A 12895-nucleotide genomic window follows, 5' to 3' on the forward strand; every position below is an offset into this window, starting at 1 on the left:
CAGTAACAAAACGGTGTGTCTATTTATTATTTGAATTTCTTAAACATTTTCAAAACTGTAAAAGGTTAGGTTATATAAAAATAAAACATTCATAAATTATTTCATGATAAAAATTAGCCTACTGAACTCAGTTAGGTATAAACGCAAATAATAATAATAATTCATTATTAATATCAGGCTAGTCTAGGCTACATATTTAGAAGACGCTTTTATCCTAAATGGGAACAAAGCAATTTGTCAAATTTCAGTCATAAATTAATATAAGATTATCACATAGCCTATGAACACAAGATTTTGACGCAAATCCAAGTGTTTGTGCGAAGTGTGGAGCGCGCTTGCTGCATGCCACGGAGGCGCGGGCGCGAACACTTTCCTATCAACAGTGGGAACAACTTAAAATAGCCTGTAATAGCTGTAAACTCACAATAACAAGAAAACATTGTGCTTTTGTAAAATAAAATAAAACAATCAGCCGCATGATCTCCGTGAACTGGAGCGCGTCTCAAAAATGAACTGAAACAGTGTATAGGCCCTACTGCCTCACAGTCAGACTTGAGGAATAGGCTATACTGTACATAGCTTGAAATGGCTACTTTTAAATAAACAAGTTCAAATCGAAAGTGTCTGATTATGTAATCCGTAAAGGTTAATTTCTATAAGGCGCATCCGCAGCGGAGATTGAGATATGTTTGCAGACACGGATTTAAAAAAAAAAAAACACGTTAAACAATTAAAATGCCTCTTTATTTTTTCAGACACATTTATTATAATAAGCCTACTTTTGCTGGTGCTTTGCAGCAAGATTTATGCGTGCGCTTGAGCTAGGCTATATACCATGCATGCACCCAGTATTTAATTAATATAAACGTGCGATTAGTCGATTGCTTAAATAAATTACTACTAGTTGACTACAAAAATCTTTAGTCTATATGGCAACTCTAATCAATACATTTATTTGACATTTTTTACTTATTATTTATTGGATAGTAATCATCCAGTTATTTACATTACATTAGTTGAGTTAACATAGCCTAATTAGTAAATGAACGAAAAAAAGAGATTAAATTAATATGCTAACCATGTATTTGTAGCATTGCTTGTTCTTACACGATAAACACTGTTTTAAAGGTGACAATCCTTTATACGTGAAGATTATACTGTATTTGAAGATTGTTGTATTGTATCTTCTGTTATAAAGATGAAGATTGACATTTCGTTAGTTAAAAATAATAAGCACATAAAAAAAATTAAAAAAAGTTCTGTAATGCGTTTTGACTACTTTTTGTATTTTGTATACCCTAATTTGATCCCTAGGTAATGAAGATATATAACTTTTTTAAAGGGCCTCGTTTTTCCTGGACCCGCTACAATTGAGAATCACTTTAAGCATGCACGCTAAGACAATTTGAAGTATTCCACTTAATACACAATATACAATAATTAACAACGTACCGCTTGCTGTTCTAGTGAGGACGGGCCGAAAAAAATATTCCTCCAATTTATACCCACCCCACCACATACACCACAATTTTCTCTCTACACAACTTTAATAGTTGGGAATGCATTGCTGTACTATTTACTACATCTCACAATCAATAGTATATTGTTTATACAATTGTTAGTGATATAACGGATTGCACTTTACGGACTTTTTATTGCACTTATATTGTAAGATTCTCTGATGTTATTTCGTTGTTATTATAACAATGACAAAAAAATAAAGAAAAATTAAGAACAAACAATATTTACAAGACGCTTTTATCGAAAAAAGGAACAAAGCAATTCGTCATATGTCAGTCATAATACAGGTTAGACAATAATAATACAGGGTTTTATTTGATTATCACAAATAAACAAGATTTTGACGCATATCCAATGGTTTGTGCGGAGTGGAGCGCGCACTGCGTGGCACGGAGGCGCGGGAGCGAACACTTGTATTTTCCTATCAACAGTGGAAACAGGGCCGTGCACAGGGGGGTGGCCCGGTGGCTAGAGCCAGTGCCCCTCTGCCCTCATCGACTGAGGTGCCCCTCTTCCCCACCCCCACCACTGTGAAAAAGCAATCCGCTCCAGGTTTTCCCGCTCGCTCCGCAGCATCACTCACAGTATGGGCCCTATTTTTAATTTTAACGATCTGAAATGCCAACACTATCTCAAGCTGGGACCGAGATGGGTCTTGTGCATGCTGCCCACTTGGGCCCCACCTAGTACCAAGTGCAATCCTACATGAAATCTATCTGGGCAGTTGGTATGGGGCCATTATGGAACCCGCGGACAATCCCATACAGAGCCCATTTTTTGTGGGTTATTTCGAAACCCACATGGGCCCCATATACAAATGTCGGCGGGGTTAAGCTGGGACCGAGATGGGTCTTGTGCATGCTGCCCACTTGGGCCCCACCTAGTACCAAGTGCAATCCTACATGAAATCTATCTGGGCAATTAACATGTGGCCATTATGGAACCCGCAGACAATCCCATACAGAGCCCATTTTTCAGCCCATTTCATACCCATATGGGCCCCACATACAAATGTTGGCTGGGGACCAATTCGTACGAATTCGAACGAGTGATAAAAAGGTGGCTAATTCGTACGAATTCGTACGACCTCACTCGTACGAATTTGTACGATTTGTCTAAACCCACGTGATGGGTAGGTTTAGGGGCGGGGTCAGGAGTAGGTCATTCGTATGAATTCATACGAATTGGGCAATTCGTAAAATATGTACGATTTAGCAAAAATCATACTAATTCATACGAGTGAGGTCGTATGAATTCGTACGAATTAGCCACCTCGTAGAATTCGTACGAATTGCCATGAGATCAGGCTGGAAATGCAAGTATCAATCGCGAAACGCAAGTAATTTTTTGGGCGGATCTCGGGGCCCGACGCAAATCTAAAATGTGTTGGAGTAGCTTCATTACTCATAGGTGTGGTTTGGGAGTAACGTGAAATAAACCAATCAGAGCATCATCTCACATTCCCTTTAAGAGCAGGCGCGCTTGTTCCATGGCGGATTGATATTATAACGGCGGATTTGCCAGGCGCACACCAGGAGCGGTTCACAGCCGAGGAGACCGACGTTCTCGTCAGGGCCGTAAAACACAGAGAAGTGACATTGGGGATGGAGAAACCCACCCAAATTAGCTTCGGTTAAACAGCCGTATGATAATTTGGGTAAATGTGTAAGCTAGATTTATGCCTATTTTTTCACATCTTCATGGACACAACAATGATTTCCCTCGTTTGTTAATATGAATGAATGAATGAAATCTTTATTTCAAACAATTAAAAACATTTTTTTTAGCATAATAATCACACTGTTTGAAAAGGGATAGTGTGTTTGCGTTGTGCACACGCTACATTATGGCCAAGCATGCGCCCTTAAAATAGCATCTGAATAATGTGCCACTGACTTTAGACTAGGTTTCTCCTGGTCAGTGGCGGAATTGTTTTCTAAAACTGCAAAATAGCACCAGGGAACGTTTGCGCCGGAACACGCCTCCTCTTTGCGCTGAACCGCCCCAGGGAGCGCAAGTGTATTTCCTACACAGCAAATTCTGGTCTTTGGAATAAACTCCATGCGAGTTAAAATCAACTCAATTTGAGTGTACATGCGTGACCATCAAATAGACTTCAACGCAGAGTTAAAATAACTCCGCTCTTGGTGTTGAATTTTTAACACTTTTTCAGATTTAAAATATAACTCTTTCTGGAGTTAAAATACAAATCATACAGAGAGTAATTGTAACTCTAAAATTTAGTTATTTATAATATGAACTCCTTAACAGTGTCAAAAATCAACGCTTAAAAAATATTGCATTTAACACTTCTTAGAGTTAACATATATTTAACATAATATAATGTTTTATGTGAAAATGATATACTGAACGCCATACTCTCAACTCAGTGCTTTTATTTGATCAAATTCATACATTGGTTTAAAAATTCCATGTATGGACACAATTTAAAATAAAATACTGTAAAAATCTAACAGCAAAACATTTACATTTATGCAGCTAACAGAGTGCCAACTAAAAAAAATTAAATTGTATAAAACAATGTCAACAACACATCACTTCATTATATAAAATCAAGACTGCAGGATTATATAGAAAAACATGTAGTGCAGTAGGATTGTGTAACCTGAGATAGACACTTATACATCAGATGAAGTAACAATGAACAACTTCACAGTGAACTCATTTAAATGGGACTTGAACAGCTTGTCAAAAGCACCCAAGGATGTACATGACTGACAAGGCAAGAGTTTTTTGTCCAAGACAATGTAAAAGGTGAAAACCTGTGCTTTCGAAGTCCCTGAGGCAAGAAGGTATAGCTGAGGGTTTCCTTCAGTGGTCAGGATATGATCATCAAGGCTTTGGAATGACTTGAAACACAACATAAATGTCTCTTTATAAACAATTTGTTTAAAAATAGGCATTAACTACAATATTTGGAGTAGGATAGTGTTGTCTTAACAAACCTTGTGAAATTTCACCAGATTCCACCAGTTGTGGAGTGAGAAGATGCAGCAGGACAAGTAAAGAAGCCATGTCGCTGTCCCATTCTGGAGACAGAAAAAAACGTAGTTGTTTCAAAGTATGTTTAGGGCATCTCTAAGTTAGCCCTGTGAATTGTGTATCATAATATATCAAAATGATGAAATATTATTGGGGTAGTTTTATTAGTAGTTTTTTATTGTGTGCTGGAGAGCAAACTGGATACTGTACATGCCCAAAGCCAAGGGGACTTACTCTTACTATGTTCTTACATGCATCATGATTTTTTTTAATGTAAAATTTATGAAAAGCATTCACAAAGCATGAATTCATGAGCTTTCATAATAAATTACATTAAGAAATAACTGTGTATTAAGTGTTTTTAGCAGACTTTTTGGGAAATAATCAATAAAAACTTTTTAACCAGAAGATTGATTGGCTCAAGTAACAACATTACTATTTTGATGATGACTGTACCTGGATCATCAGTAGTGTCAGATACTTCATTCAGTGCAGCTTTCAAAAGCTGTTTTAGGAGAGCAGTCTCTTTAAGGTTCCTCCTGGCCTCCTGGATGACTTTCTTTAAAACTGGTGTTCCATTTTTCCAGGAAACTTAAAGCAACCTCTGCTCCAAACATCAGTAAGAAGTCTTGCAAAATCTAATTAAAAAAGGAAAGACAACCATTCAGACATCTAATGTAATGTAATATTTTTGATACAATTTTCATAATCACAGTCATCCCTGCTGGCTTTGACGAGAGAATTTGCTTTACATTCACGTTGCACTATTATCAACATCGTGAACTGACATTAAAGAGAAAACATGTAATTTTTGTTAACTGTTATGTTAGTGTGATTGAAAATGCAAAAAAAATAAAATAAAAAAATGTTTAAGCTGAAAAAAACTACGCACTTTTTAACTATTCACTAGTCTAAAACGTTTATCATTACAATTCAAACCCGTTGCAGGCCAAACGTTACACTTTCACGGCTCAAATATATTATTATCCAGGGTAGACACTGCAGTTAGGACGTCTGTAAAACAGGCATAAAGTTCCATGGCTGTATAAAGTGTATTACCTCGTCGGCATTAACGTATGGAAGCTCAACAGAAGAAGGTTTCTTGAGTTGAGTCACCATTTGACGGCAAAAAAACCCTAATTTTCAGAAACACGGTGTGAAAGACGGTTAGCCTATCTAATGTTAGTTCGTTTAATCGAGGGGAAAAAAACTCACAAAACAGGCTAACAGCCACTCAATTCAAACACCACGTTCGCCACGGTCATTGACGTTAGTACACACACATATAATGCAACAGCTACGACAAAACGTGTTTCTGTCAGAAAATATCGAACATTTTGAATATATATATATATATATATTGTAATAAAAACGTTTTTACATACCTCAAGGCGGATCCATTAGGCCTTTAGTGCTGCACCAGGGTCGTGACTCGATCGTGTGGCGCACTTCTTAATATTTAACTCCAGATGTAGTGTTAAAACACGCTTCTGAACACCATTGAATAAACTCCAAAATACAACACAAACAGGGAGTATCCCATAACACAAACTGTAGTCAGAGTTAAAAAATAAACTCACAAATCTAACTCTTTCGCACTTTTTTGCCTAACTCTGGATTTTTCAACTCCATAAATTTGCTGTGTAGTTTACCGACGTGCGTCTGTGGAGGGAAAAGTCCGCTGTGCGCGGGGGTGCAAAATAGGAATGACACATGCGTCGCTGTACAAAGTCAATTGCGCTGGGTGCAAAATAGGGCCCTATGTGTCTGGCGCTCTCTTGAAACTGAGAGTGAACACCAGGGCCGTGCACAGGGGGGTGGCCCGGTGGCTAGAGCCACTGCCCCTCTGCCCTCATCGACTGAGGTGCCCCTCTTCCCCACCCCCACCACTGTGAAAAAGCAATCCGCTCCAGGTTTTCCCGCTCGCTCCGCAGCATCACTCACAGTATGGGCCCTATTTTTAACCAAGGGCGTAACTTTGGGTCTACCATTGGGGGGGTTAAACTCGCTGCATATTTATTAATTTATTTATTGAATAATTTTCTTGTGTAAAAGGTAATTTGCCGTTCCTGTTTTAGAAATACATTGTGATACTTTTACTGATTTAGGCTACTTAACGTAAATGCAGTTGTTCACTTGACTATTTATGCCATAATGACACAGTGTTTAAGCACTAGCCAGCAGTGGCAGCTTCCAATTAATTGATTTTTTGTGTGTTCAATATCTTATAAAAAAAAAACTAAAAAAAAAAAAAAAAACTTAAAGATTAATCAATTGCATCACTGTATTGGCACCTACATGCAGCAAATGTATTATGCACAATTCAACTCTCAATATTACAATATAGGGTGGCACACTGGAGTGCAGCTTGCACCTTTATTCTGAACAGATTTCACATATTGGTGGGCATCACCAAAACTCACCATCCACTAACAAAATCTTTAAGTTTATCTGTTAAAATGTATTTTATTAACATCACATTTTAAAAACTTAACATCAAATAACAGCATTAAAAACTTTCAAAGAGAGAAAATGAAAGTGCAATTATATTATCACTTTGCATGAAATAAGACTCAAAAGTAGATAAAAAAAAATTGTGTTTGCATTTAGCCTCTGATAACATCAAATTCAGAAACTGGGAAAGTGTGGACTAGTTGTGCTTTGATTCATTTTGTCACTTTGCAAACTGCAAAAAGAACAAAAAAATTATAAAAAAAATAAAAATAATGATAATAATCTCAAATTGAGCCGGAGGTGGTAAATTCCTAATAATTTACGTATTTTTGTTTTTAGGTATTTTAAGATAACTTACCTAAAATACGTTGCGCATACAACTAACGCGATCGTTATAAAGGTGATTAAACAACAAAACACATCCACTTGCACATATTTGACAATCGGAATATCAGATATATCCTGCTATAGCTAACAAATTTGTGAAATTTTGAATAAAAAGAAATAAAAGCAGATCATCAGTCATTCATTCAGCGCTATTGTGGCTGCGGTGTGACAAGCAATGAATGACGCGTCTCCATGGGAACCATAAAGTGATAGCCTAGCTACTACTTTTAAACTTACGTGTAAAAAGGTTCAGCAAGGCTTACATTTAAATGTGTCTTTGTTTTGTTTTGAGTGTATGGTCAATAAATAAAGGAATTAAAAAGATGGGCACAAAACCTGTTTGTCGCGCCCCATTTGTCATGTCTCTATTCCCCCCCAGCAGTGGGCCGCGCACGCGCCCGCGCCTCACACTTTGAGAAACGCACCTCCGTTTGGTCAGGATTTTTCCTCTTTTTGGCTGGTGTCGACCATAGACTAAAAAATGGTGTCGACCAACAATGAAAAATCGTTGTCTGGCTGCCTTTCAGTGTCCTTTTTCATCTTTCCATCCGTTAGCATGCACCGTCAGCTTTCTCCAACCATTCATCCCAGCGACTGCGCAATATAGTGAACAAACTTGGTAGAGAAAGCGGGTTGGGTAATACCAAGTAGTCGGCGGTGCGGTGGGCGGGAAGTACATTACAGATTATTTAAAATATGATACTATCTTTCTTGCTGGCAAATGAAATAAAGAAAACGAACAAAAGTATTCATTCGGAATATTTCATATTTATTTTAATATGGGGGGGGGGGGGGGTTATATTAGCTGGATCAGATTTTTGGGGGGGTCATAACCCCCGTTACCCCCGTGCAAATTACGCGCATGTTTTTAACGATCTGAAATGCCAACACTATCTCAAGCTGGGACCGAGATGGGTCTTGTGCATGCTGCCCACTTGGGCCCCACCTAGTACCAAGTGCAATCCTACATGAAATCTATCTGGGCAGTTGGTATGGGGCCATTATGGAACCCGCGGACAATCCCATACAGAGCCCATTTTTTGTGGGTTATTTCGAAACCCACATGGGCCCCATATACAAATGTCGGCGGGGTTAAGCTGGGACCGAGATGGGTCTTGTGCATGCTGCCCACTTGGGCCCCACCTAGTACCAAGTGCAATCCTACATGAAATCTATCTGGGCAATTAACATGTGGCCATTATGGAACCCGCAGACAATCCCATACAGAGCCCATTTTTCAGCCCATTTCATACCCATATGGGCCCCACATACAAATGTTGGCTGGGGACCAATTCGTACGAATTCGAACGAGTGATAAAAAGGTGGCTAATTCGTACGAATTCGTACGACCTCACTCGTACGAATTTGTACGATTTGTCTAAACCCACGTGATGGGTAGGTTTAGGGGCGGGGTCAGGAGTAGGTCATTCGTATGAATTCATACGAATTGGGCAATTCGTAAAATATGTACGATTTAGCAAAAATCATACTAATTCATACGAGTGAGGTCGTATGAATTCGTACGAATTAGCCACCTCGTAGAATTCGTACGAATTGCCATGAGATCAGGCTGGAAATGCAAGTATCAATCGCGAAACGCAAGTAATTTTTTGGGCGGATCTCGGGGCCCGACGCAAATCTAAAATGTGTTGGAGTAGCTTCATTACTCATAGGTGTGGTTTGGGAGTAACGTGAAATAAACCAATCAGAGCATCATCTCACATTCCCTTTAAGAGCAGGCGCGCTTGTTCCATGGCGGATTGATATTATAACGGCGGATTTGCCAGGCGCACACCAGGAGCGGTTCACAGCCGAGGAGACCGACGTTCTCGTCAGGGCCGTAAAACACAGAGAAGTGACATTGGGGATGGAGAAACCCACCCAAATTAGCTTCGGTTAAACAGCCGTATGATAATTTGGGTAAATGTGTAAGCTAGATTTATGCCTATTTTTTCACATCTTCATGGACACAACAATGATTTCCCTCGTTTGTTAATATGAATGAATGAATGAATGAATGAAATCTTTATTTCAAACAATTAAAAACATTTTTTTTAGCATAATAATCACACTGTTTGAAAAGGGATAGTGTGTTTGCGTTGTGCACACGCTACATTATGGCCAAGCATGCGCCCTTAAAATAGCATCTGAATAATGTGCCACTGACTTTAGACTAGGTTTCTCCTGGTCAGTGGCGGAATTGTTTTCTAAAACTGCAAAATAGCACCAGGGAACGTTTGCGCCGGAACACGCCTCCTCTTTGCGCTGAACCGCCCCAGGGAGCGCAAGTGTATTTCCTAGTTTACCGACGTGCGTCTGTGGAGGGAAAAGTCCGCTGTGCGCGGGGGTGCAAAATAGGAATGACACATGCGTCGCTGTACAAAGTCAATTGCGCTGGGTGCAAAATAGGGCCCTATGTGTCTGTGGCGCTCTCTTGAAACTGAGAGTGAACACCAGGGCCGTGCACAGGGGGGTGGCCCGGTGGCTAGAGCCACTGCCCCTCTGCCCTCATCGACTGAGGTGCCCCTCTTCCCCACCCCCACCACTGTGAAAAAGCAATCCGCTCCAGGTTTTCCCGCTCGCTCCGCAGCATCACTCACAGTATGGGCCCTATTTTTAACCAAGGGCGTAACTTTGGGTCTACCATTGGGGGGGTTAAACTCGCTGCATATTTATTAATTTATTTATTGAATAATTTTCTTGTGTAAAAGGTAATTTGCCGTTCCTGTTTTAGAAATACATTGTGATACTTTTACTGATTTAGGCTACTTAACGTAAATGCAGTTGTTCACTTGACTATTTATGCCATAATGACACAGTGTTTAAGCACTAGCCAGCAGTGGCAGCTTCCAATTAATTGATTTTTTGTGTGTTCAATATCTTATAAAAAAAAAACTAAAAAAAAAAAAAAAACTTAAAGATTAATCAATTGCATCACTGTATTGGCACCTACATGCAGCAAATGTATTATGCACAATTCAACTCTCAATATTACAATATAGGGTGGCACACTGGAGTGCAGCTTGCACCTTTATTCTGAACAGATTTCACATATTGGTGGGCATCACCAAAACTCACCATCCACTAACAAAATCTTTAAGTTTATCTGTTAAAATGTATTTTATTAACATCACATTTTAAAAACTTAACATCAAATAACAGCATTAAAAACTTTCAAAGAGAGAAAATGAAAGTGCAATTATATTATCACTTTGCATGAAATAAGACTCAAAAGTAGATAAAAAAAAATTGTGTTTGCATTTAGCCTCTGATAACATCAAATTCAGAAACTGGGAAAGTGTGGACTAGTTGTGCTTTGATTCATTTTGTCACTTTGCAAACTGCAAAAAGAACAAAAAAATTATAAAAAAATAAAAATAATGATAATAATCTCAAATTGAGCCGGAGGTGGTAAATTCCTAATAATTTACGTATTTTTGTTTTTAGGTATTTTAAGATAACTTACCTAAAATACGTTGCGCATACAACTAACGCGATCGTTATAAAGGTGATTAAACAACAAAACACATCCACTTGCACATATTTGACAATCGGAATATCAGATATATCCTGCTATAGCTAACAAATTTGTGAAATTTTGAATAAAAAGAAATAAAAGCAGATCATCAGTCATTCATTCAGCGCTATTGTGGCTGCGGTGTGACAAGCAATGAATGACGCGTCTCCATGGGAACCATAAAGTGATAGCCTAGCTACTACTTTTAAACTTACGTGTAAAAAGGTTCAGCAAGGCTTACATTTAAATGTGTCTTTGTTTTGTTTTGAGTGTATGGTCAATAAATAAAGGAATTAAAAAGATGGGCACAAAACCTGTTTGTCGCGCCCCATTTGTCATGTCTCTATTCCCCCCCAGCAGTGGGCCGCGCACGCGCCCGCGCCTCACACTTTGAGAAACGCACCTCCGTTTGGTCAGGATTTTTCCTCTTTTTGGCTGGTGTCGACCATAGACTAAAAAATGGTGTCGACCAACAATGAAAAATCGTTGTCTGGCTGCCTTTCAGTGTCCTTTTTCATCTTTCCATCCGTTAGCATGCACCGTCAGCTTTCTCCAACCATTCATCCCAGCGACTGCGCAATATAGTGAACAAACTTGGTAGAGAAAGCGGGTTGGGTAATACCAAGTAGTCGGCGGTGCGGTGGGCGGGAAGTACATTACAGATTATTTAAAATATGATACTATCTTTCTTGCTGGCAAATGAAATAAAGAAAACGAACAAAAGTATTCATTCGGAATATTTCATATTTATTTTAATATGGGGGGGGGGGGGGTTATATTAGCTGGATCAGATTTTTGGGGGGGTCATAACCCCCGTTACCCCCGTGCAAATTACGCGCATGTTTTTAACGATCTGAAATGCCAACACTATCTCAAGCTGGGACCGAGATGGGTCTTGTGCATGCTGCCCACTTGGGCCCCACCTAGTACCAAGTGCAATCCTACATGAAATCTATCTGGGCAGTTGGTATGGGGCCATTATGGAACCCGCGGACAATCCCATACAGAGCCCATTTTTTGTGGGTTATTTCGAAACCCACATGGGCCCCATATACAAATGTCGGCGGGGTTAAGCTGGGACCGAGATGGGTCTTGTGCATGCTGCCCACTTGGGCCCCACCTAGTACCAAGTGCAATCCTACATGAAATCTATCTGGGCAATTAACATGTGGCCATTATGGAACCCGCAGACAATCCCATACAGAGCCCATTTTTCAGCCCATTTCATACCCATATGGGCCCCACATACAAATGTTGGCTGGGGACCAATTCGTACGAATTCGAACGAGTGATAAAAAGGTGGCTAATTCGTACGAATTCGTACGACCTCACTCGTACGAATTTGTACGATTTGTCTAAACCCACGTGATGGGTAGGTTTAGGGGCGGGGTCAGGAGTAGGTCATTCGTATGAATTCATACGAATTGGGCAATTCGTAAAATATGTACGATTTAGCAAAAATCATACTAATTCATACGAGTGAGGTCGTATGAATTCGTACGAATTAGCCACCTCGTAGAATTCGTACGAATTGCCATGAGATCAGGCTGGAAATGCAAGTATCAATCGCGAAACGCAAGTAATTTTTTGGGCGGATCTCGGGGCCCGACGCAAATCTAAAATGTGTTGGAGTAGCTTCATTACTCATAGGTGTGGTTTGGGAGTAACGTGAAATAAACCAATCAGAGCATCATCTCACATTCCCTTTAAGAGCAGGCGCGCTTGTTCCATGGCGGATTGATATTATAACGGCGGATTTGCCAGGCGCACACCAGGAGCGGTTCACAGCCGAGGAGACCGACGTTCTCGTCAGGGCCGTAAAACACAGAGAAGTGACATTGGGGATGGAGAAACCCACCCAAATTAGCTTCGGTTAAACAGCCGTATGATAATTTGGGTAAATGTGTAAGCTAGATTTATGCCTATTTTTTCACATCTTCATGGACACAACAATGATTTCCCTCGTTTGTTAATATGAATGAATGAATGAATGAATGAAATCTTTATTTCAAA

The 12895-nt window shown here is 39.5% G+C and overlaps 1 long non-coding RNA gene across 1 annotated transcript; it reads right to left on the bottom strand.

Moving 5' to 3' along the window:
- Positions 1 to 3898: 3898 nt before the first annotated feature.
- On the bottom strand, positions 3899 to 6456 carry LOC308698600. The gene is made up of 4 exons (XR_014031082.1): positions 5910 to 6456; positions 4981 to 5162; positions 4488 to 4571; positions 3899 to 4391 (listed from the first exon to the last, which is right to left on the bottom strand). It is a non-coding gene; the product is annotated as an uncharacterized lncRNA (long non-coding RNA).
- Positions 6457 to 12895: the final 6439 nt, after the last annotated feature.

This window comes from Scardinius erythrophthalmus (assembly GCF_964197995.2).
Source record: "Scardinius erythrophthalmus genome assembly, chromosome: 11".
In the NCBI taxonomy this organism is placed as follows: domain Eukaryota; kingdom Metazoa; phylum Chordata; class Actinopteri; order Cypriniformes; family Leuciscidae; genus Scardinius; species Scardinius erythrophthalmus.